At 39.3% G+C, this 19,774-nt stretch overlaps 2 pseudogenes; one reads left to right on the forward strand and one right to left on the reverse strand.

Moving 5' to 3' along the window:
* Positions 1-1,674: 1,674 nt before the first annotated feature.
* On the forward strand, positions 1,675-2,357 carry LOC145540432 (GSK-3-binding protein FRAT2-like; annotated as a pseudogene).
* Positions 2,358-11,284: 8,927 nt separating this feature from the next.
* On the reverse strand, positions 11,285-18,954 carry LOC145540433 (ER membrane protein complex subunit 5 pseudogene; annotated as a pseudogene).
* Positions 18,955-19,774: the final 820 nt, after the last annotated feature.

Here is a 19,774-nt window from a genome sequence, read left to right on the forward strand (position 1 = left end):
AGAATTGAAAGAGACGCGTGTACCCCAATGTTCATCGCAGCACTGTTTACAATAGCCAGGACATGGAAGCAACCTAGATGTCCATCAGCAGACGAATGGATAAGGAAGCTGTGGTACATATACACAATGGAATATTACTCAGCCATTAAAAAGAATACATTTGAATCAGTTCTATTGAGATGGATGAAACTGGAGCCCATTATACAGAGTGAAGTAAGCCAGAAAGAAAAACAACAATACAGTATACTAATGCATATATATGGAATTTGAAAGATGGTAACGATAACCCTATATGCGAGACAGAATAAGAGACACAGATGCATAGAACAATTTTATGGACTCTGAGGGAGAAGGTGAGGGTGGGACGTTCTGGGAGAATAGCATTGAAATATGTATATTATCATATGTGAAACAGAACACCTTTCCATGTTCGATGCATGAGACAAGGACTCAGGGCCGGGGCAATGGGATGACCCAGAGGGATGGGATGGGGAGGGAGGTGGGTGAGGGGTCCAGGAAGGGGAACACATGTAAACCCATGGCTGATTCATGTCAATGTATGGCAAAAACTATTACCATATTGTAAAGTAATTAGCCCCCAACTAAAATAAATAAATTTATTAAAAAAAATAAATTAAATAAAATGTAAAAAAAATAAAAATAAAAAAAAATAAAAGCAGAAACATTACTTTGCCAGCAAAAGTACGTCTAGTCAAGGCTGTGGTTTTTCCAGTGGTCATGTATGGATGTGAGAGTTGGACGGTGAAGAAAGCTGAGCACCGCAGAATTGATGCTTTTGAACTGTGGTGTTAGAGAAGACTCTTGAGAGTCCCTTGGACTGCAAGGAGATCCAATCAATCCATCCTAAAAGAGATCAATCCTGGGTGTTCATTGGAAGGTCTGATGTTGAAGCTGAAACTCCAATACTTTGGCCACCTCATGCGAAGAGTTGACTCATTGGAAAAGATCCTAATGCTGGGTAGGATTGGGAGCGGGAGGAGAAGGGGACGACAGAGGATGAGATGGTTGGATGGCATCACCGACTCGATGGACATGGGTTTGGGTAGACTCCGGGAGTTGGTGATGGACAGAGAGGCCTAGCGTGCTGCGATTCCTGGGGTCGCAAAGAGTCAGACACGACTGAGTGACTGAACTGAACTGAACTGATTGTAAGGTATTTTTACCCTTCACATAGTAAGGTATGTGAATTATATCTCAATAAAATTATTATAAAAACATACTAGGAAAGGAAGACAGGCCTCAAAAGAGAAGAAAACAAGAAGCTGTTGCAAATCAAGTCATACCTGAGGAAAATGATAGATAGCCCTGATGGAAAGTTTGTTTCTCATACTTTATTTTGATTTATATGACTACTTTAACCCCTGACTTCACATTTCATCAGTAAACTCTTATCTAAATTATTTTAGATTCCTAACTTTGCTCTCCTTGGAGAGTAGAATCAGTGTTTCATAGACAGACTGGGTTAGCAAAACAAACCTAAACAATGATTAAAAATTCAGGCACTGCGCGAGTGCCTGGTGGGCTCCCGTTACCTTCTCGGCCTCGGCTTTGGCCTCAACACCACGCCCGGCTCTGCCGCGGCCCACTAACCCCCCCTGGACAGCTGAGCTGCCAGCGACTCCAGCACAGCTCCGGGTGCCGGCGCGGGGGGCCATGCCATGCCAGAGGGAGGAGGAAGAGGAACCCGGCAAGGAAAAGGAAGAGGAGAGCTTCCTAATGCTGGAACAGTTGGTGACTGTGGGCGTCTCGGTTGAGGTGGACCAGCTGGTGGCCCAGATCGGCAAGACGCTGCAGCTGGACACGGCGCAGGACCGCCCTGTCTCCGCTTGCACGCCACCGGGACCGCCACTGCAGCCCCCGTGGCCCCTGGTGGCTGTGCGAGTGGACAAGGCCCGGGCCCCAGCGCAGTAGCTGTTTCTACCGGCTGCGTTGGTGGAGGCTGGGGCCCCGCACCCCCGGGGGCCTTGTGCTGTGCCCTCGGGGACCACGGCCGCATGCGGGGCCGGGCTGCTCCCTACTTTGTTGCTGAGCTCGCCGCTGGAGCCAGCGCGTTACTGGGGCCGTGCTGGCGAGGATGGCTGTGGGGCGCCATCAACTTCCATCGCTTGCAACAGTGACGATGGCCCCTAGCTGGGGCGCGCGCCAACGACGATGACCCGCACCGGCTTCTGCAGCAGTTGGTGCTCTCGGGGAACCTCATCAAGGAGGCCGTGCAGAGGCTCTAGCGAGCAGTCGCCGCGGTGGCAGCCACAGGCCCCACGGGTCCCCCCGTACTGGGGGCCAGCCGCAGCAAACCGGACACTGTCTCCCTTCAACCCTCCGGGGCTGTGCACTGACCCAGGGCCCCTGGAGGAAGAAAAAGAAGCCGGTGCATGGACCCTACGGTGTCCTACTTACTCCAACCTTGAGCTGAAGCCGCCATTGTGGCTCTTGGAGCGACCGCCTAGACTGCGAGGAGGCGCGTGGCGAGAGACCTCAAGCCGAGAAGTTACTGGCCCCAGCGAGGCTGTCAGAGAAAGCTTGAGCGTGGAGAAATACACGGCCCTGGGCGCGTTCGTGTTGCTTGAGAATTAACCCCGGCCCCAGGGACCTAGGACAAAACTGGGAGAACTATGGCAGCTATTTGCATCAACTTGTACCTGACTTAACCTTTGGGTATGTCGTGTGCTAGGATTGTTGAAAGATTCGGCTTCAAGGGGCGAGAATAGTGAGGGCTTTATAACAATACTTGAAAACCGATGACTCGAATACATTTTCTTCATTTTCCGGTGGAGGAGCTTAGTGAAAATGGTGCTACAATTGCTGTGCAAAGAAATTCTAGAGAGAAGAATGTAAAAGCTTGATGGTGGGTGGGTTGGGATGCCAGCCCTCTTACTCTCCCACCTCATCCAGTGACTGATAGAGGTGGGAGATGGGAATTTCAGTTGTCTGGGGCAGGGAGGTGGAGAATTTTGAAGGTGGGTCGACTTGGATGTGGACCTTTACATGCCTTGACCTTGCCACCTGTGATTCAAGGTCATGGTGTGCTGTAGGTACAAGGCTGTGGGGTTCCTGGGAAAGCTAACTCACCCCTGTGTCTTTCTTTTCTCTTGTTCCAAAAAGAGTCCTGTTTATGCTTTGCTACCTCTTGGAGTGGACATACAGATGTAAGGAGAATTACTTGTTTTTTCTGTGCTTTCTTTCTATCCAGAACTCCTCCAGTGAGGCCACTCTTGGCCATGCCCTGAGCTTTCTCAGAAACAGTCGTAAACAATCCCTTGAGTCTCTCCTGTCCTCCCTCCTGGCCTTTCTTATTCCACCATTTCTGATGTCTGCACTGCATGGATGAGACCCTGGCTGTTTGTCTGCTCTATTCTGGCCCTCCGTGAAGCCATGAGCCTGAGTCTCTGAGGGTCCTCACCTCTCTGTTTCCTCCAGGCACCAGCTCTTTGTGAGTGACAGAAACTGTGTTTTAAATGTGACTCTCCAAGAGGAGAAACTGCTGGCTTTACCCATATGAAACTTATGAAACTTGAGGGTGCTTTAAATAAGGTGCCATGCCCAAACTTTAAGGGAGCTAAATTAACTTTTTTGTTTTTATTTATTTATTTATTTATTTTAATAAATTTATTTTTTTAGTTGGGGGCTAACTACTTTACAATATTGTAGTGGTTTTTGCCATACATTGACATGTATCAGCCATGGGTTTACATGTGTTCCCCATCCTGAACCCCCCTCCCACCTCCCTCCTAAACTAACTTTTTAAAAAAAGATTCAATGGCTTGCTCATCCTTCAGATGTAGCTGTTGACGTACACTTTGCACCAGAGTGCCTGAAATTGTGGTGGTTCTGATTTCTAAGATTTCTTAATTAAAATGTCTGCTGACTTAAAAAAAAAATTCAGTGACAAAATACTCTTGTACTTTTGGCTGTGCGTTAAAAGGCAGAAGAAAAGAGCAGAGGTTCATTTCTAGCAGTAAAAAATGCCATCAAGGATAAGACTCTTGTGTAAGGAAAATTTTCCTCTTTAAATCTGCGTACAGTTATTCCGTTTACATCTATACAATTCAAAAAGAGCAACGTTCTCTACAAAGAAATGTTAAGCTTCCTGAAAATCAAAGAGCCGACCAAACTTTCCTAAAATTAAATTAGTTTCTAAAATAATTCTAGTCTGTACCCTCATCCTCATTTTCAGCAAAATACAATGAAGAAGGAAATTGCTGAGCCTGCTACAAATTGCAAGCTATGAAACAATTTCTTAAATGACCTTAATTTTTAAATTAAAAGCTATTATTTCCAAATATTTAGAGTATATTTGTCTTTTTTTTTAAGCCAAGTTTCTTTATTTGTTTTTTTTTAAATGAAGGTAAAGCAAAATCTTTTTATTTTCTTATTCTTAATTAATCTAAAATACAGCTTTTAAAATCAATGATGAGAATAATGGTAGGTAATTATAGCACATGGATAAATGAACTAAATAATAGCAATGTCAACAGAGATGAGAGGTGCTAGGAACTCTCTGTATATTATACTCTGTATATAGAGTATATTTGGTCCAATTCCATTGAAGTTTACCTGTAATGCGACAGTTTCATTTTGGTAATTCACTAGCTTAGTATGCAATAAAACAACAGAGGCTTTGAACAAGTCAAACTGGCTAGTAATTAGTTTTCCTCAGTGATTGTTATTCTTCTATATAGGCAGGATAAAATTCATGGATTTTTTTTGGTCTATCTTCAGCTATTCTTACACTATGTAATCAATTAGGGACTTTTTATCTACAGATAAATGAAGAGAACACAGAAGTTGTATTTGTTAAATATATTTGTTAGAGGATTTCTGACACAAAAATTGCTCACTGCACACAGAACCCAAGAGAAGTGATGAAACAAGACAGCTGATGTTAGGAGATATAAGAGAGTGGATGGTAGAAATGAAAATGGAGAGATCACAACAGACAACACCCAAATCCAAAGAATAATAAGAGACTACTATCAGCAACAATATGCCAATAAAATGGACAACTTGGAAGAAATGGATAAATTCTTAGAAAAGTACAACTTTCCAAAACTGAACCAGGAAGAAATAGAAAATCTTAACAGACCCATCACAGCACGGGAATTGAAACTGTAACCAGAAGTCTTCCAGCAAACAAAAGCCCAGGACCAGACAGTTTCACAGCTGAGTTCTACCAAAAATTTAGAGAAGAGCTAACACCTATCCTACTCAAACTCTTCCAGAAAATTGCAGGGGAAGGTAAACATCCAAACTCATTCTATGAGGCCACAATCACCCTAATACCAAAACCAGACAAAGATGCCACAAAAAAAGAAAACTACAGGCCAATATCACTGATGAACTTAGATGCAAAAATCCTTAACAAAATCGTAGCAAACAGAATCCAAAAACATATTAAAAAGACCATACATCATGACCAAGTGGGCTTTATCACTTGGAATATTACTCAGCCATTAGAAAGATCATACATCATGACCAAGTGGGCTTCATCACTTGGAATATTACTCAGCCATTAAAAAGAGTATATTTGAATCAGTTCTAATGAGGTGGATGTAACTGGATCCTATTATACAGAGTGAAGTAAGCCAGAAAGAAAAACACCAATACAGTATACTAACGCATATATATGGAATTTAGAAAGATGGTAACGATAACCCTATATGCTAGACAGCAAAAGAGACACAGATACATAAAACAGTCTTTTGGACTCTATGGGAGAGGGGCAGGGTGGGATAATTTGGGAGATGGCATTGAAATATGTATATTATCATGTGTGAAACGAATCGCTGGTCTAGGTTCAATGCATGAGACAGGGTGCTCAAGGCTGGTGCACTGGGATGACCCAGAGGGATGGGATGGGGAGACAGGTGGGAGAGGGGTTCAGGATGGGGAACACACATATACCCGTGGTGGATTTATGTCAACGTATGGTAAAACCACTACAATATTGTAAAGTAATAAGCCTCCAATTAAAATAAATAAATTAATATTTTTAAAAAATTTAATTAAATTAAAAAAGAAAAAATAAAATAAAACTGCCAAGTATCTGCTGAAACAGAGCCACTTTTAGGAAGCATAAGAAAAACTTTTAAGTCACTATTTTGGTCTCTTCAGAGATATCCTTTTTTTGTTAAAGCATAAGAACATTTTATTATCATTCATGCTGCAAAATGCAGTAGTCACACTCTTTCGGAAAGGATCCTAATAACTGTAGTACAAAACAGAAGAAATCTAAGAAAATATATTCTCAAAACAGTGACTATTACAAAAATGTGAATTTGTTGTAAATGAAAAAAGAATTTTTTGAAAGAACAAAGATTTATTTCATAGGTAAATTATATTGCATTAATTATTTGATTAACAGTGCACAAATGATGGTCATAGGCTTTTTTTCTTTTGATATGGAAGAGCATTATTGTCTTCCTTAACTTTATTTTTTTTTTTAATTTTTTAATTTTTTTAACAAATTTATTTTTTTTAGTTGGGGGCTAATTACTTTACAATATTGTAATAGTTTTTGCCATACATTGACATGAATCAGCCATGAGTTTACATGTGTTCCCCTTCCTGGACCCCTCACCCACCTCCCTCCCCATCCCATCCCTCTGGGTCATCCCATTGCCCCGGCCCTGAGCCTTTGTCTCATGCATCGAACATGGAATGGTGTTCTGTATCACATATGATAATATACATGTTTCAATGCAATTCTCCCAGAACGTCCCACCCCCACCTTCTCCCTCAGAGTCCATAAAATTGTTCTATGCATCTGTGTCTCTTATTCTGTCTCGCATATAGGGTTATCGTTACCATCTTTCAAATTCCATATATATGCATTAGTATACTGTATTGTTGTTTTCCTTTCTGGCTTACTTCACTCTGTATAATGGGCTCCAGTTTCATCCATCTCAGTAGAACCGATTCAAATGTATTTTTTTTAATGGCTGAGTAATATTCCATTGTGTACATGTACCACAGCTTCCTTATCCATTCGTCTGCTGATGGACATCTAGGTTGCTTCCATGTCCTGGCTATTGTAAACAGTGCTGCGATGAACATTGGGGTACACACGTCTCTTTCAATTCTGGTTTCTTTGGTGTGTATGCCCAGCAGTGGGATTGCTGGGTCATATGGCAGTTCTATTCCCAGTTTTTTAAGGAACCTCCACACTGTTCTCCATAGTGGCTGTACTAGTTTGCATTCCCACCAACAGTGTAAGAGGGTTCCCTTTTCTCCACACCCTCTCCAGCATTTATTGCTTGTAAACTTTTGGATAGCAGCCATTCTGACTGGTGTGAAATGATACCTCATTGTGGTTTTGATTTGCATTTCTCTAATAATGAGTGATGTTGAGCATCTTTTCATGTGTTTGTTAGCCATCTGTATGTCTTCTTTGGAGAAATGTCTGTTTAGTTCTTTGGCCCATTTTTTGATTGGGTCGTTTATTTTTCTGGAATTGAGCTGCAGGAGTTGCTTGTATATTTTTGAGATTAATTGTTTGTCTGTTGCTTCATTTGCTAATATTTTCTCCCATTCTGAAGGCTGTCTTTTCACCTTGCTTATAGTTTCCTTTGTTGTGCAAAAGCTTTTAATTTTAATTAGGTCTCCTTTGTTTATTTTTGCTTTTATTTCCAATATTCTGGGAGATGGGTCATGGAGGATCCTGCTGTGATTTATGTTGGAGAGTGTTTTGCCTATGTTTTCCTCTAAGAGTTTTATAGTTTCTGGTCTTACGTTTAGATCTTTAATCCATTTATTTTTGTGTATGGTGTTAGGAAGTGTTCTAGTTTCATTCTTTTACAAGTGGTTGACCAGTTCTCCCAGCACCACTTATTAAAGAGATTGCCTTTTCTCCATTGTATATTCTTGCCTCCTTTGTCAAAGATAAGGTGTCCATAGGTGAGTGGGTTTATCTCTGGGCTTTCTATTATGTTCCATTGATCTATATTTCTATCTTTGTGCCAGTACCATACTGTCTTGATGACTGTGGCTTTGTAGTAGAGCCTGAAGTCAGGCAGGTTGATTCCTCCAGTTCCATTCTTCTTCCTCAAGATTGCTTTGGCTATTCGAGGTTTCTTATATTTCCATACAAATTGTGAGATGATTTGTTCTAGTTCTGTGAAAAATACCATTGGTAGCTTGATAGGGATTGCATTGAATCTATAGATTGCTTTGGGTAGTATACTCATTTTCACTATATTAATTCTTCCAATCCATGAACACAGTATATTTCTCCATCTGTTTGTGTCCTCTTTGATTTCTTTCATCAGTGTTTCATAGGCTTTTATGGTTTTTTTTTTTTATAAATTTATTTATTTTAGTTGGGGGCTAATTATTTTACAATATTGTAGTGGTTTTTGCCATACATTGACATGAATCAGCCATGGGTTTACATGTGTTCCCCATCCTGAACCCCCCCTCCCACCTTCCTCCCCATCCCATCCCTCTGGGTCATCCCATTGCCCCAGCCCTGAGCATTTGTCTCATGCATCAAACCTGGAATGGTGTTCTGTTTCACATATGATAATATACATATTTCAATGCTATTCTCTCAGATCGTCCCACCCTCACCTTCTCCCTCAGAGTCCATAAGACTGTTCTATGCATCTGTGTCTCTTATTCCGTCTCACATATAGGGTTATTGTTGCCATCTTTCAAATTCCATATATATGCATTAGTATACTGTATTGTTGTTTTTCTTTCTGGCTTACTTCACTCTGTATAATGGGCTCCAGTTTCATCCATCTCAATAGAACTGATTCAAATGTATTCTTTTTAATGGCTGAGTAATATTTCATTGTGTATATGTACCACAGCTTCCTTATCCATTCGTCTGCTGATGGACATCTAGGTTGCTTCCATGTCCTGGCTATTATAAACAGTGCTGCGATGAACATTGGCGTAAACGTGTCTCTTTCATTTCTGGTTTCCTCAGTGTGTATGCCCAGCAGTGGGATTGCTGGGTCATATGGCAGTTCTATTTCCAGTTTTTTAAGGAATCTCCACATTGTTCTCCATAGTGCCTCTACTAGTCTGCTTTCCCACCAACAGTGTAAGAGGGTTCCTTTTTCTCCACACCCTCTCCAGCATTTATTGCTTGTAGACTTTTGGATAGCAGCCATTCTGACTGGCATGAAATGGTACCTCATTGTGGTTTTGATTTGCATTTCTCTAATAATGAGTGATGTTGAGCATCTTTTCATGTGCTTGTTAGCCATCTGTATGTCTTCTTTGGAGAAATGTCTGTTTACTTCTTTGGCCCATTTTTTGATTGGGTCGTTTGTTTTTCTGGAATTGAGCTGCAGGAGTTGCTTGTGTATTTTTGAGATTAATTGTTTGTCTGTTGCTTCATTTGCTAATATTTTCTCCCATTCTGAAGGCTGACTTTTCACCTTGCTTATGGTTTTCTTTGTTGTGCAAAAGCTTTTAATTTTAATTACGTCCCCTTTGTTTATTTTTGCTTTTATTTCCAATATTCTGGGAGGTGTGTCATGGAGGATCCTGCTGTGATTTATGTCAGAGAGTGTTTTGCCTATGTTTTCCTCTAGGAGTTTTATAGTTTCTGGTCTTGCATTTAGATCTTTAATCCATTTTGAGTTTATTTTTGTGTATGGTGTTAGAAAGTGTTCTACTTTCATTCTTTTACAAGTGGTTGACCAGTTTTCCCAGCACCACTTATTAAAGAGATTGTCTTTTCTCCATTGTATATTCTTGCTTCCTTTGTCAAAGATAAGGTGTCCATAGGTGCATGGATTTATCTCTGGGCTTTCTACTTTGTTCCATTGATGTATATTTCTATCTTTGTGCCAGTACCATACTGTCTTGATGACTGTGGCTTTGTAGTAGAGCCTGAAGTCAGGCAGGTTGATTCCTCCAGTTCCATCCTTCTTTCTCAAGATTGCTTTGGCTATTCGAGGTTTTTTATATTTCCATACATATTGTGAAATTATTTGACAAAGGATCATAAGAGACTACTACCAGCAGCTATATGCCAATAAAATGGACAACTTGGAAGAAATGGACAAATTCTTAGCAAAGTATAACTTTCCAAAACTGAACCAGGAAGAAATAGAAGATCTTAACTGACCCATCACAAGCACAGAAATCGAAACTGTAATCAGAAATCTTCCAACAAACAAAAGCCCAGGACCAGACGACTTCACAGCTGAATTCTACCAAAAATTTAGAGAAGAGCTAACACCTATCCTACTCAAACTCTTCCAGAAAATTGCAGAAGGTGGTAAACTTCCAAACTCATTCTATGCGGCCACAATCACCCTAATTCCAAAACCAGACAAAGATGCCACAAAATTAGAAAACTACAGGCCAATATCACTGATGAACTTAGATGCAAAAATCCTTAATAAAATTCTAGCAAACAGAATCCAACAACATATTAAAAAGACCTTACATCATGACCAAGTGGGCTTTATCCCAGCAATGCAAGGTTTCTTTAATATCCGCAAATCAATCAATGTAATACACCAGGTTAAAAAAATGAAAGATAAAAACCATATGATTATCTCAATAGATGCAGAAAAAGCCTTTGACAAAATTCAGCATCCATTTATGATAAAAACCCTCCAGAAAGCAGGCATAGAAGGAACATACTTCAACATAATAAAAGCTATATATGACAAACTCACCGCAAACATTATCCTCAATGGTGAATAAATGAAAGCATTTCCCCTAAAGTCAGGAACAAGACAAGGGTGCCCACGCTCACCACTACTATTCAGCATAGTTGTGGAAGTTTTGGCCACAGCAATCAGAGCTGAAAAAGAAATAAAAGGAATCCAGATAGGAAAAGAAGAAGTAAAACTCTCATTGTTTGCAGATGACATGATCCTCTACCTAGAAAACCCTAAAGATTCTACCAGAAAATTACTAGAGCCAATCAATGAATATAGTAAAGTAGCAGGATATAAAATTAACACACAGAAATCCCTTGCATTCCTATACACCAATAATGAGAAAACAGAAAGAGAAATTAAGGAAACAATTCCATTCACCATTGCAACAAAAAGAATAAAATACTTAGAAATATTTTTACCTAAAGAAACAAAAGACTTATATATAGAAAGCTATAAAACCCTGATGAAAGAAATCAAAGAGGACACAAACAGATGGAGAAATATACCGTGGTCATAGGCTTTTAAAATTAGGTCTGAAAGGTCAATATAAATACTGTTGGAGGGAAATGTTTTATACCTCAAACCCCAATATTCCAGCTCTGTGTACTGTCCTGTTATTATAATTTGTAAAAATCTTAACGAGGCAGCAATTCAAGTTTTCATAACTTTAAAGATGTGTTAGAGGACAACGTATCTTGGCTTGAAGAATTTGTTGTATCTGAAGGCTGAAACAGTACTCGACCATGATAAAATACATTAAATGATGGATGATTCCCTTATGCGTGAAATGTCTTATTTTTTAGTTCTGAAGTGCATCCATGTCTTTAAACTACCCTGCAATATGAGCTCTACCATAACAGGTAAGTGCAAATGTCAAAAGTGTCTGAAGAACTGTATCTATTAGCAGTGATTCTTTTTCTTTTGGAAAAGAGAATGGCAACCCACTCCAGTATACTTGCCTAGAGAATTCTGTGGACAGAGGAGCCTTGGTGGGCTGCTGTCCATAGGGTCGCACAGAGTTGGACATGACTGAAGCGACTTAGCATGCAGGCATGCATTGGAGAAGGAAATGGCAACCCACTCCAGTATTCTTGCCTGGAGAATCCCAGGGACAGAGGAGCCTGGTGGGCTGCTGTCTATGGGGTCGCACAGAGTCGGACACGACTGAAGTGACTTAGCAGCAGCAGCAGCAGCAGCATTTTCTTTCCTGTTAATCGCATATAAGAATGATGCTGCATATAAGAAAAGGCCTCATGGCAAAGAGGCCGATACCCTCCAGGCCCTTCTATAACATGGTGCCAGAGAAGCAGCAACCAAACCCCAATTTTAATTTTTTCAAATTTCTTTTTTGTTTGACTGCTGTGGCTAGGGCTTCCAATACTTTGTTAGTAAGAGTGATGGGAATGGTCAACCTTGTCTTGTTCCTAATGTTAAAGGAAATGTTTTCTGCTTGATGAGTGTGATAAGTATGATGTTAGCTGTGGGATTATATATGGCCTTTATTATGTTGAGGTATGTTCTATGCCTGGGGCTTCCCAGGTGGCACTAGTGGTAAAGAACCTGCCTGCAATGTGGGAGACACAGATTTGATCCCTGGGCTAGGAAAATCCCCTGGAGGAGGAAATGGCAACCCACTCCAGTATTCATGCCTGGAGAATCCCATGGACAGAGAAGCCTGGTAGGCTACAATCCATAGGGTCACATTGAGTAGGACAGAACTAAAGCAACTTAGCACAGGACAACACACATGCTCTATGCCCACTTGGTTGAGAGTTTTAAGCATAACCTGATGTTGATTTTGTCAAAAGCCTTTTCTACATCTATTGAAATGATCATGTGATTTTTATTCTCCAATTTTTTAATGAGATGTACCACACTGATTGATTTGCAAGCACTGAAACATACTGCATTCTTTGGGAAAAAATCCCATTTGAACATATAGTATTATTATTTTAATATATTATTGAATTTCTTTTGCTAATATTTTGTTGAGAATTTTTGAATCTGTGTTCAACATTGGCCTGTCGTGTGTGTGTGTGTGTGTGTGTGTATGTGTGTGATATTTTTGTCTTGTTCTGGTGCAGAGTAATGCTGCCCTTAAGGAATGAGTTTGGAAGCATTCCTTCCTCTTCAATTTTTTGGAGTAGTTTGAAAGGAAAGATGTTTCCTTTAAGTGTTTTTAGAATTCTCCTATGAAGTGATATGGTCCTAGACATTTGTTTGTTGGGAGATTTTTTTACTACTGATTCAATTTCATTACTAGTAACTTTTTAAAAATTAGAAAGGTAGGCTTTCTAAAGACTAATATAAATTATGTATTCTAAAGACAAACAAAATATTTACTAGTAAATTCTTAAATTTTATGCATTTTTGTGGTATTAAATTGCTATGGAACTTAGCACTATATATATGAAACATATATATAAAACATGTGCTACTGCAAGAAAACAATGAAATTTGTTTTTTATGGAATATATTGCTTCACAATGTTTTGTTAGTTTCTGCTGTACAATTCAGTGAATCAGCTATACTTATACACATATTCCCTCCCTCTTAGAACTCCCTCACACCCCTTCTCCCATCCCACCCATCTAGGTCATCACAAAGTGCTAAGCTAAGCTTCCTGTGCTTTATAACAGGCCATTTGTAGAGAGATGGATGGAATCAGAGTCTGTCATACAGAGTGAAGTAAGTCAGAAATAGACAATGGACTTTCTTTTTTTTATGGGAGGATAATTGCTTTACAATGTTGTGGTGATCTCTGCCATACATCAGTGTGAGTCAGCCATAATTCCACCCCTCTAAGTCATCAAAGATCACCAGATTGGGCTCCCTCTGTTATATAGCAGCTTCCCACTAGTGATCTATTTTACACATGATAATGTGTATATATCAATGTAAATTTTACAACCACTATGAAGAAGAGTATGGAGATTCCGTGAAAAATAATATGTTAGGAATAAAACTAGTATATGGCTCAACAACCGCACTACTGAGAATACATCCCAAGGAAGCCATAATTGAAAAGGACTTATGCACTCCAATGTTCATTGTAGCACTATTTACAATATCTGGGAAAGGAAGCAAGCTAGATGTCCATTGATAAATGGATGGATAAAGAAGTTTTGGTACATATATATGAGGGAATATTACTCAGTCATAAAAAGAAACACATTTGAGTCATTTCTAATGAGGTGGATGAACTTAGAGTTTATTATACGGAGCAAAGTAAGTCAGAAGGAGAAAAATAAATACCATACATTAATGCATATATTTAGGTTGGTGCAAAAGTAATTGTGGCTTTGAATTGTGAAAATTTGCTGGAATTCCAGTTTGATACTGGAATACATTCTTAAATAAATGTTATACATCATTGAAATGCACACTTCTCGTTTGATGTGTTTTTGATAATGACTTACAACTTGCTGTTTATTTTTTATGTATTTTAAACTATGGAAATGATGTTTGACATAAAGCAGTTTTGAGAGACTTTCTTATTCAATCTCAAAATGGGTTGTAAAGCAGCCGAGACAACTCACAACATCAACAATGCATTTGGCTCAGGAACTGCTAACGGATGTACAGTTCAGTAATGGTTCAAGAAGTTTTGCAAAGGAGATGAGAGCCTTAAAAATGAGGAGTGTAGTGGCAAGCCAGCCACTTCTGATGTTGTCATCAGAATTTGACAACCAATTGAGAGCAATCATAGAAGCTGATTCTTTAACAACTACACAAGAACTTTCTGGCAATGATCAACAAAAAGGCCTCAGTTCTTCTCCACCACAGTACCTCACTGCACTTCACACAATCAAGTCCTCAAAAGTTGAGTGCATTCTTCTTCAAGCATCTCAGCAACATTTTACAGGAAAAAAGCTTCCACAACCAGCAAGATTCAGAAAATGCTTTCCAAGAGTTCTTCGAGTCCTGAAGCATGGATTTGTATGCTACAGTAATAAACAAACTTATTTCTAGTTGGCAAAAATGAGTTGAATGTAACTGTACCCATTTTGATTAATAAAGATGTGTTGGAGCCTAGCTATAATGATTTAATATGCAAGTCAGAAGGAAGAGTTAGAACCAGACATAGAACAACAGACTGGTCCTAAATCAGGAAAGGAGTACGTCAAGTCTGTATACTGTCACCCTGCTTATTTAACTTATATGCAGAGTACATAATGAGAAATGCCGGACTGGATGAAGCACAAGCTGGAATCAAGATTGTTGGAAGAAATATCAGTAACCTCAGATATGCAGATGACACCACCCTTAAGGCAGAAAACAAAGAACTAAAGAGCCTCTTGATGAAAGTGAAAGAGGAGAGTGAAAATGTTGGCTTAAAACTCAATATTCAGAAAACAACGAAAAGACATCCAGTCCCATCACTTCATGGCAAATAGATGGGGAAACAATGGAAACAGTGAGAGACTTTATTTTGGGGGGCTCCAAAATCACTGAAGATGGTGACTGCAGCCATGAAATTAAAAGACTCTTGCTCCTTGGAAAGAACACCATGACCAACTTAGCATATTAAAAACAGAGACATTACTTTGCTAACAAAGGTCCATCTAGTCAATGCTATGGTTTTTACAGTAGTCATGTATGGATGTGAGAGTTGTACTATAAAGAAAGCTGAGCACCAAAGAATTCATGCTTTTGAACTATTGTGCTGGAGAAGACTCTTGCTAGTCCCTTGGGCTGCAAGAAGATCCAACCAGTCCATCCTAAAGGAAATCAGTCCTGAATATTCATTGGAAGGACTGATGCTGAAGCTGAAACTCCAGTACTTTGGCCACCTGATTTGAAGAACTGACTCATTGGGAAAGACCCCTATGCTGGGAAAGATTGAAGGTGGGAGGAGAAGGGGATAACAGAGGATGAGATGGTTGGATGGCATCACGGGCTCAATAGACATGAGTTTGAGTAAACTCCGGGAGTTGGTGATAGACAAGGAAGCCTGTCGTGCTGCAGTCCATGGGTCACAAGGAGTCGGCCACGACTGAGTGACTGAACTGAACTGATAATGATTTAAAATTCATGGTCAGAAATTGCAATTGCTTTTGCATATAGAAAGATGGTATTGATGAACATATTTGCATGACAGCAATGGAGACACAGACATGGAGAAGAGACTTGTGGACACAGTGTGAGAAAGAAAGAGTGGAACAAATTGAGAGAGAGCATTGAAATATATACATTATCATATGTAAAATATATAGCCAGTGGGACAATAATGTGTGATGCAGATAGCTCAAACTTGGTGCTCTGTGACAACCTAGAGGGGTGGGATAGGGTGGGAAGTAGGAGGGAGGATAAAGAAGGAGGTTCTTATGTAGAGAGATAGAGATATAGATATAGATGTATATTTGACTAATTCATGTTGACATATAGCAGAAATATAGCAGACATATAGCAGAAACCAACAAAATTGTAAAACAGTTAGCATTCAATTAAAGACAACTAAAATTTAGAACAACTGAAATAAATTAAAACAAATAAATTCATAACCCCCACAAAAAACAACTTTGGTTATTTGGAGTATTTTGTGTTTTCATACAAATTTTGAATCTTTTTTCTAGTTCTAAAAAATATCATTGGTAGTTTGATAAGGATTGCATTAAATCTGCGTGTTGCTTTTTTGTAGTATAGTCATTTGCACATTATTGATTCTTTTGATTCAAGAGATTAGATCTGATACACAGGGCTCCTGAAGAACTATGGATGGAAGTTCATGACATTGTACAGGAGGCAGTGATCAAAACCATTCCCAAGAAAAAGAAACGTAAAAAGGCAAAATGGTTGTCTCATGAGGCCTTACAAATACCTGAGGAAAGAAGTGAAAGGCAAATGAGAAAAGGAAAGATATATCCCTCTGAATCCAGAGTTACAAAGAATAGCAAGGAGAGATTTAAAAAAAAAAAAAAGCCTTTCTAAGTGATCAATGCAAAGAAATAGAGGAAAACAGGAAAGACTAGAGATCTCTTCAAGAAAATCAGAGATACCAAGGGAACATTTCATGCCAAGATGGGTGCAACAAAGGAAAGGAACAGTATGGACCTAACAGAAGTAGACAGTAAAAAGAGGAGGCACGAATACACAGAAGAACTATACATAAAAGATGTTAATGACCCAGACAACCACTATGGTGTGATCACTCACTTAGAGCCAGACATCCTGGAATGTGAAGTCAAGTGGGCCTTAGGAAACATCACTACCAAAAAAGCTAGTGGAGGTGATAGAATTCCAGTTAAGCTACTTCAAATCCTAAAAGGTGATGCTGTTAAAGTGCTGCACTCAACATGCCATCAAACTTGGAAAACTCAGAAGTGACCACAGGACTGGAAAAGGTCAGTTTTCATTCCAATCACAAAGAAAGGCAATGCCAAAGAATGTTCAAACTACCACAGAATTTCATTCATCTCACATGCTAGCAAAGTAATGCTTAAAATTCTCCAAGCCAGGTTTCAACAGTACAAGAACTGTGAACTTCCGGATGTTCAAGCTGGTTTTAGAAAAGGCAGAGGAATCTGAGATCAAAATGCAAAATTCCACTGGATCATAGAAAAGCAAGATAGTTCCAGAAAAACATCTACTTTTGCTTTACTGACTACACCAAAGCATTTGACTGTATGTATCACAAGAAACTGGAAATTTCTTCAAGAGATGGAAATACCAGACCACCTAACCTGCCTCCTGAGAAATCTGTATGCAGGTCAAAAAGCAAGAGTTAGAACTGGACATAGAATAATGGACTGGTTCCAAAGTGGGAAAGGAGTATGTCAAGGCTGTATATTGTCACCCTGCTTATTTAACTTATATGCAGAGTACATTATGAGAAATGCTTAGCTGGATGAAGCACAGACTGGAATCAAGATTGCCAGGAGAAATATCAATAACCTCAGATATGCAGATGACACCACCCTTCTGCCATAGGCAGAAAGTGAAGAGGAACTAAAGAATCTCTTGATGACGGTGAAAGAGGAGAGTAAAAAAGCTGACTTAAAACCCAACATTCAGAAAACTAAGACCATGGCATCCAGTCCCATCACTTCAAGACAAATAGTTGGAGAAACAACGGAAACAGTGACAGACTTTATTATCTTGGGCTCCAAAATCACTACAGATGGTAACTGTAGCCATGAAATTAAAAGATGTTTGTTCCTTGGAAGAAAAGATGTGACAAGCATATTGAAAAGCAGCGACACTACTTTGCCAACAAAAGTCCATCTATTCAAAACTATGTTTATGAATGTGAGAGCTGGGCCATAAAGAAAGCTGAGCACCAAAGAATTGATGCTTTTTAACTGTGATGTTGGAGAAGATTCTTGAGAGCCCCTTAGACTGCAAGGAGATCAAACCAGTCAACCCTAAAGGAAATCAGTCCTGAATATTCATTGGAAGGACCAATGTTGAAGATGAAGCTCCAATACTTTGGTCACCTGCTGCAAAGAATTGAGTCATTGGAAAAGACCCTGATGCTGAGAAATATTGAAGGCAGAAGTAGAAGTGGATTACAGATGATGAAATGGTTGGATGGCATCACTGACTCGATGGACATGAGTTTATGCAAGCTCTGGGTGTTGGTGATGGACAGAGAAGCCTGGCATGCTGCAGTCCATGGGAATGCAAAGAGTCGGACCTGATTGACTGAGTGAATTGAACTGATATGGTGTTAGGAACTGTTCTAACATCACTCTCTTTCACATGGCTGACCAGTTTCCCCAGCACCACTTATTGAAGAGACTATCTTTTCTCTATTGTTTATTCTTGCCTTCTTTGTCAAAAATAAGATGCCCATAGGTGTGTGGATTTATCTCTGGGCTTTCTATCTTCCTTGGTAGCTCAGATGGTAAAGTGTCTGCCTGCAATGCTGGAGACCCAGATTCGATCCCTGGGTCGGGAAGATCCCCTGGAGAAGGAAATGGCAACCCATTCCAGTACTCTTGCCTGGAAAATTCCATGGATAGAGGAGCCTGGTAGGCTATAGCCCATAGGGTTGCAAAGAGTCAGACACGACTGAGCAACTTCACTTTTTTCTTTCTTTCTATCGTCTTCTACTGGTGTATATTTCTGCTTTTGTGCCAGAACCATATCATATTGATGACTATAACTTTGTAGTATAGTCTGAAGTCAGGTAGGATGATTTCTCCAGCTCCATTCTTCTTTCTTAAAATTGCTTTTGCTATTTGAGTTCTTTTGTATTTCCATATTAATTGTAATTTTTTTGTTCTAGTTCTGTGAAAAATACCATTGATAGTGTGATAGGTATTGCACTGAATCTGTAGACTGCTTTGTGTAGAATAGTCATTTTCGTAACATTCCTTTGAAACCCAGGAACATGGTATATCCCTCCAGTCCTTCCATATTCGTGTCATCTTTGATTTCTTTCATCTGTGTCTTATAGTTTTCTGCATGCAGATCTTTTGACTCTCTAGGTAGTTTTATTCCTAGGTATTTTATTCTTTTTTTGCAATGGCTATTGGGATTGTTTCCTTAATTTCACTTTCTGATTTTTCATTGTTAGTGTATAAGAATGCAAGGGATTTCTGTATAGTAATCTTACATCCTGCAACTTTGCTATATTCATTAATTAATTCAAGTAATTTTCTTGTGGCATCTTTACAGTTTTCCGTGTATAGTATCATGTCTTCTGCAAAATAGTGTGAATTTTATTTTTTCTTTATTTTTTCTTTATTTTTTCTTTATTTTTTCTTTATTTTTTCCGATCTGGATTCCTTTTATTTCTTTTTCTTCTCTGATTGCTGTCACTAGGGCTTCCAAAACTATCTTGAATAATAGTAGCAAGAATGGGCACCCTTATTTCTGCCTGATCTTGGAGGAAATGCTTTTGGTTTTTCACATCAAGAATAATGTTTGTGCTGAGTTTACCATGTATGGTCTTTATTATGTTGAGGTATGTTCCTTCTGTGCCTACTTTCTGGAGATTTTTTATTTAAAATATATGGAATTTAGAAAGATGGTAACAATGACCCTATATGTGAGGCAGCAAAAGGGACACAGATGTAAAGAATAGACTTTTGGACTCGGTGGGAGAAGGCGAGGGTGGGATGACTTGAGAGAACAGCATTGAAACATGTATATTATCATATGTGAAATAGATCGCCAGT

Source organism: Giraffa tippelskirchi, chromosome 3 (assembly GCF_054371585.1).
Source record: "Giraffa tippelskirchi isolate mGirTip1 chromosome 3, T2T-mGirTip1v1.2.pri, whole genome shotgun sequence".
Taxonomy (NCBI): Eukaryota; Metazoa; Chordata; class Mammalia; order Artiodactyla; family Giraffidae; genus Giraffa; species Giraffa tippelskirchi.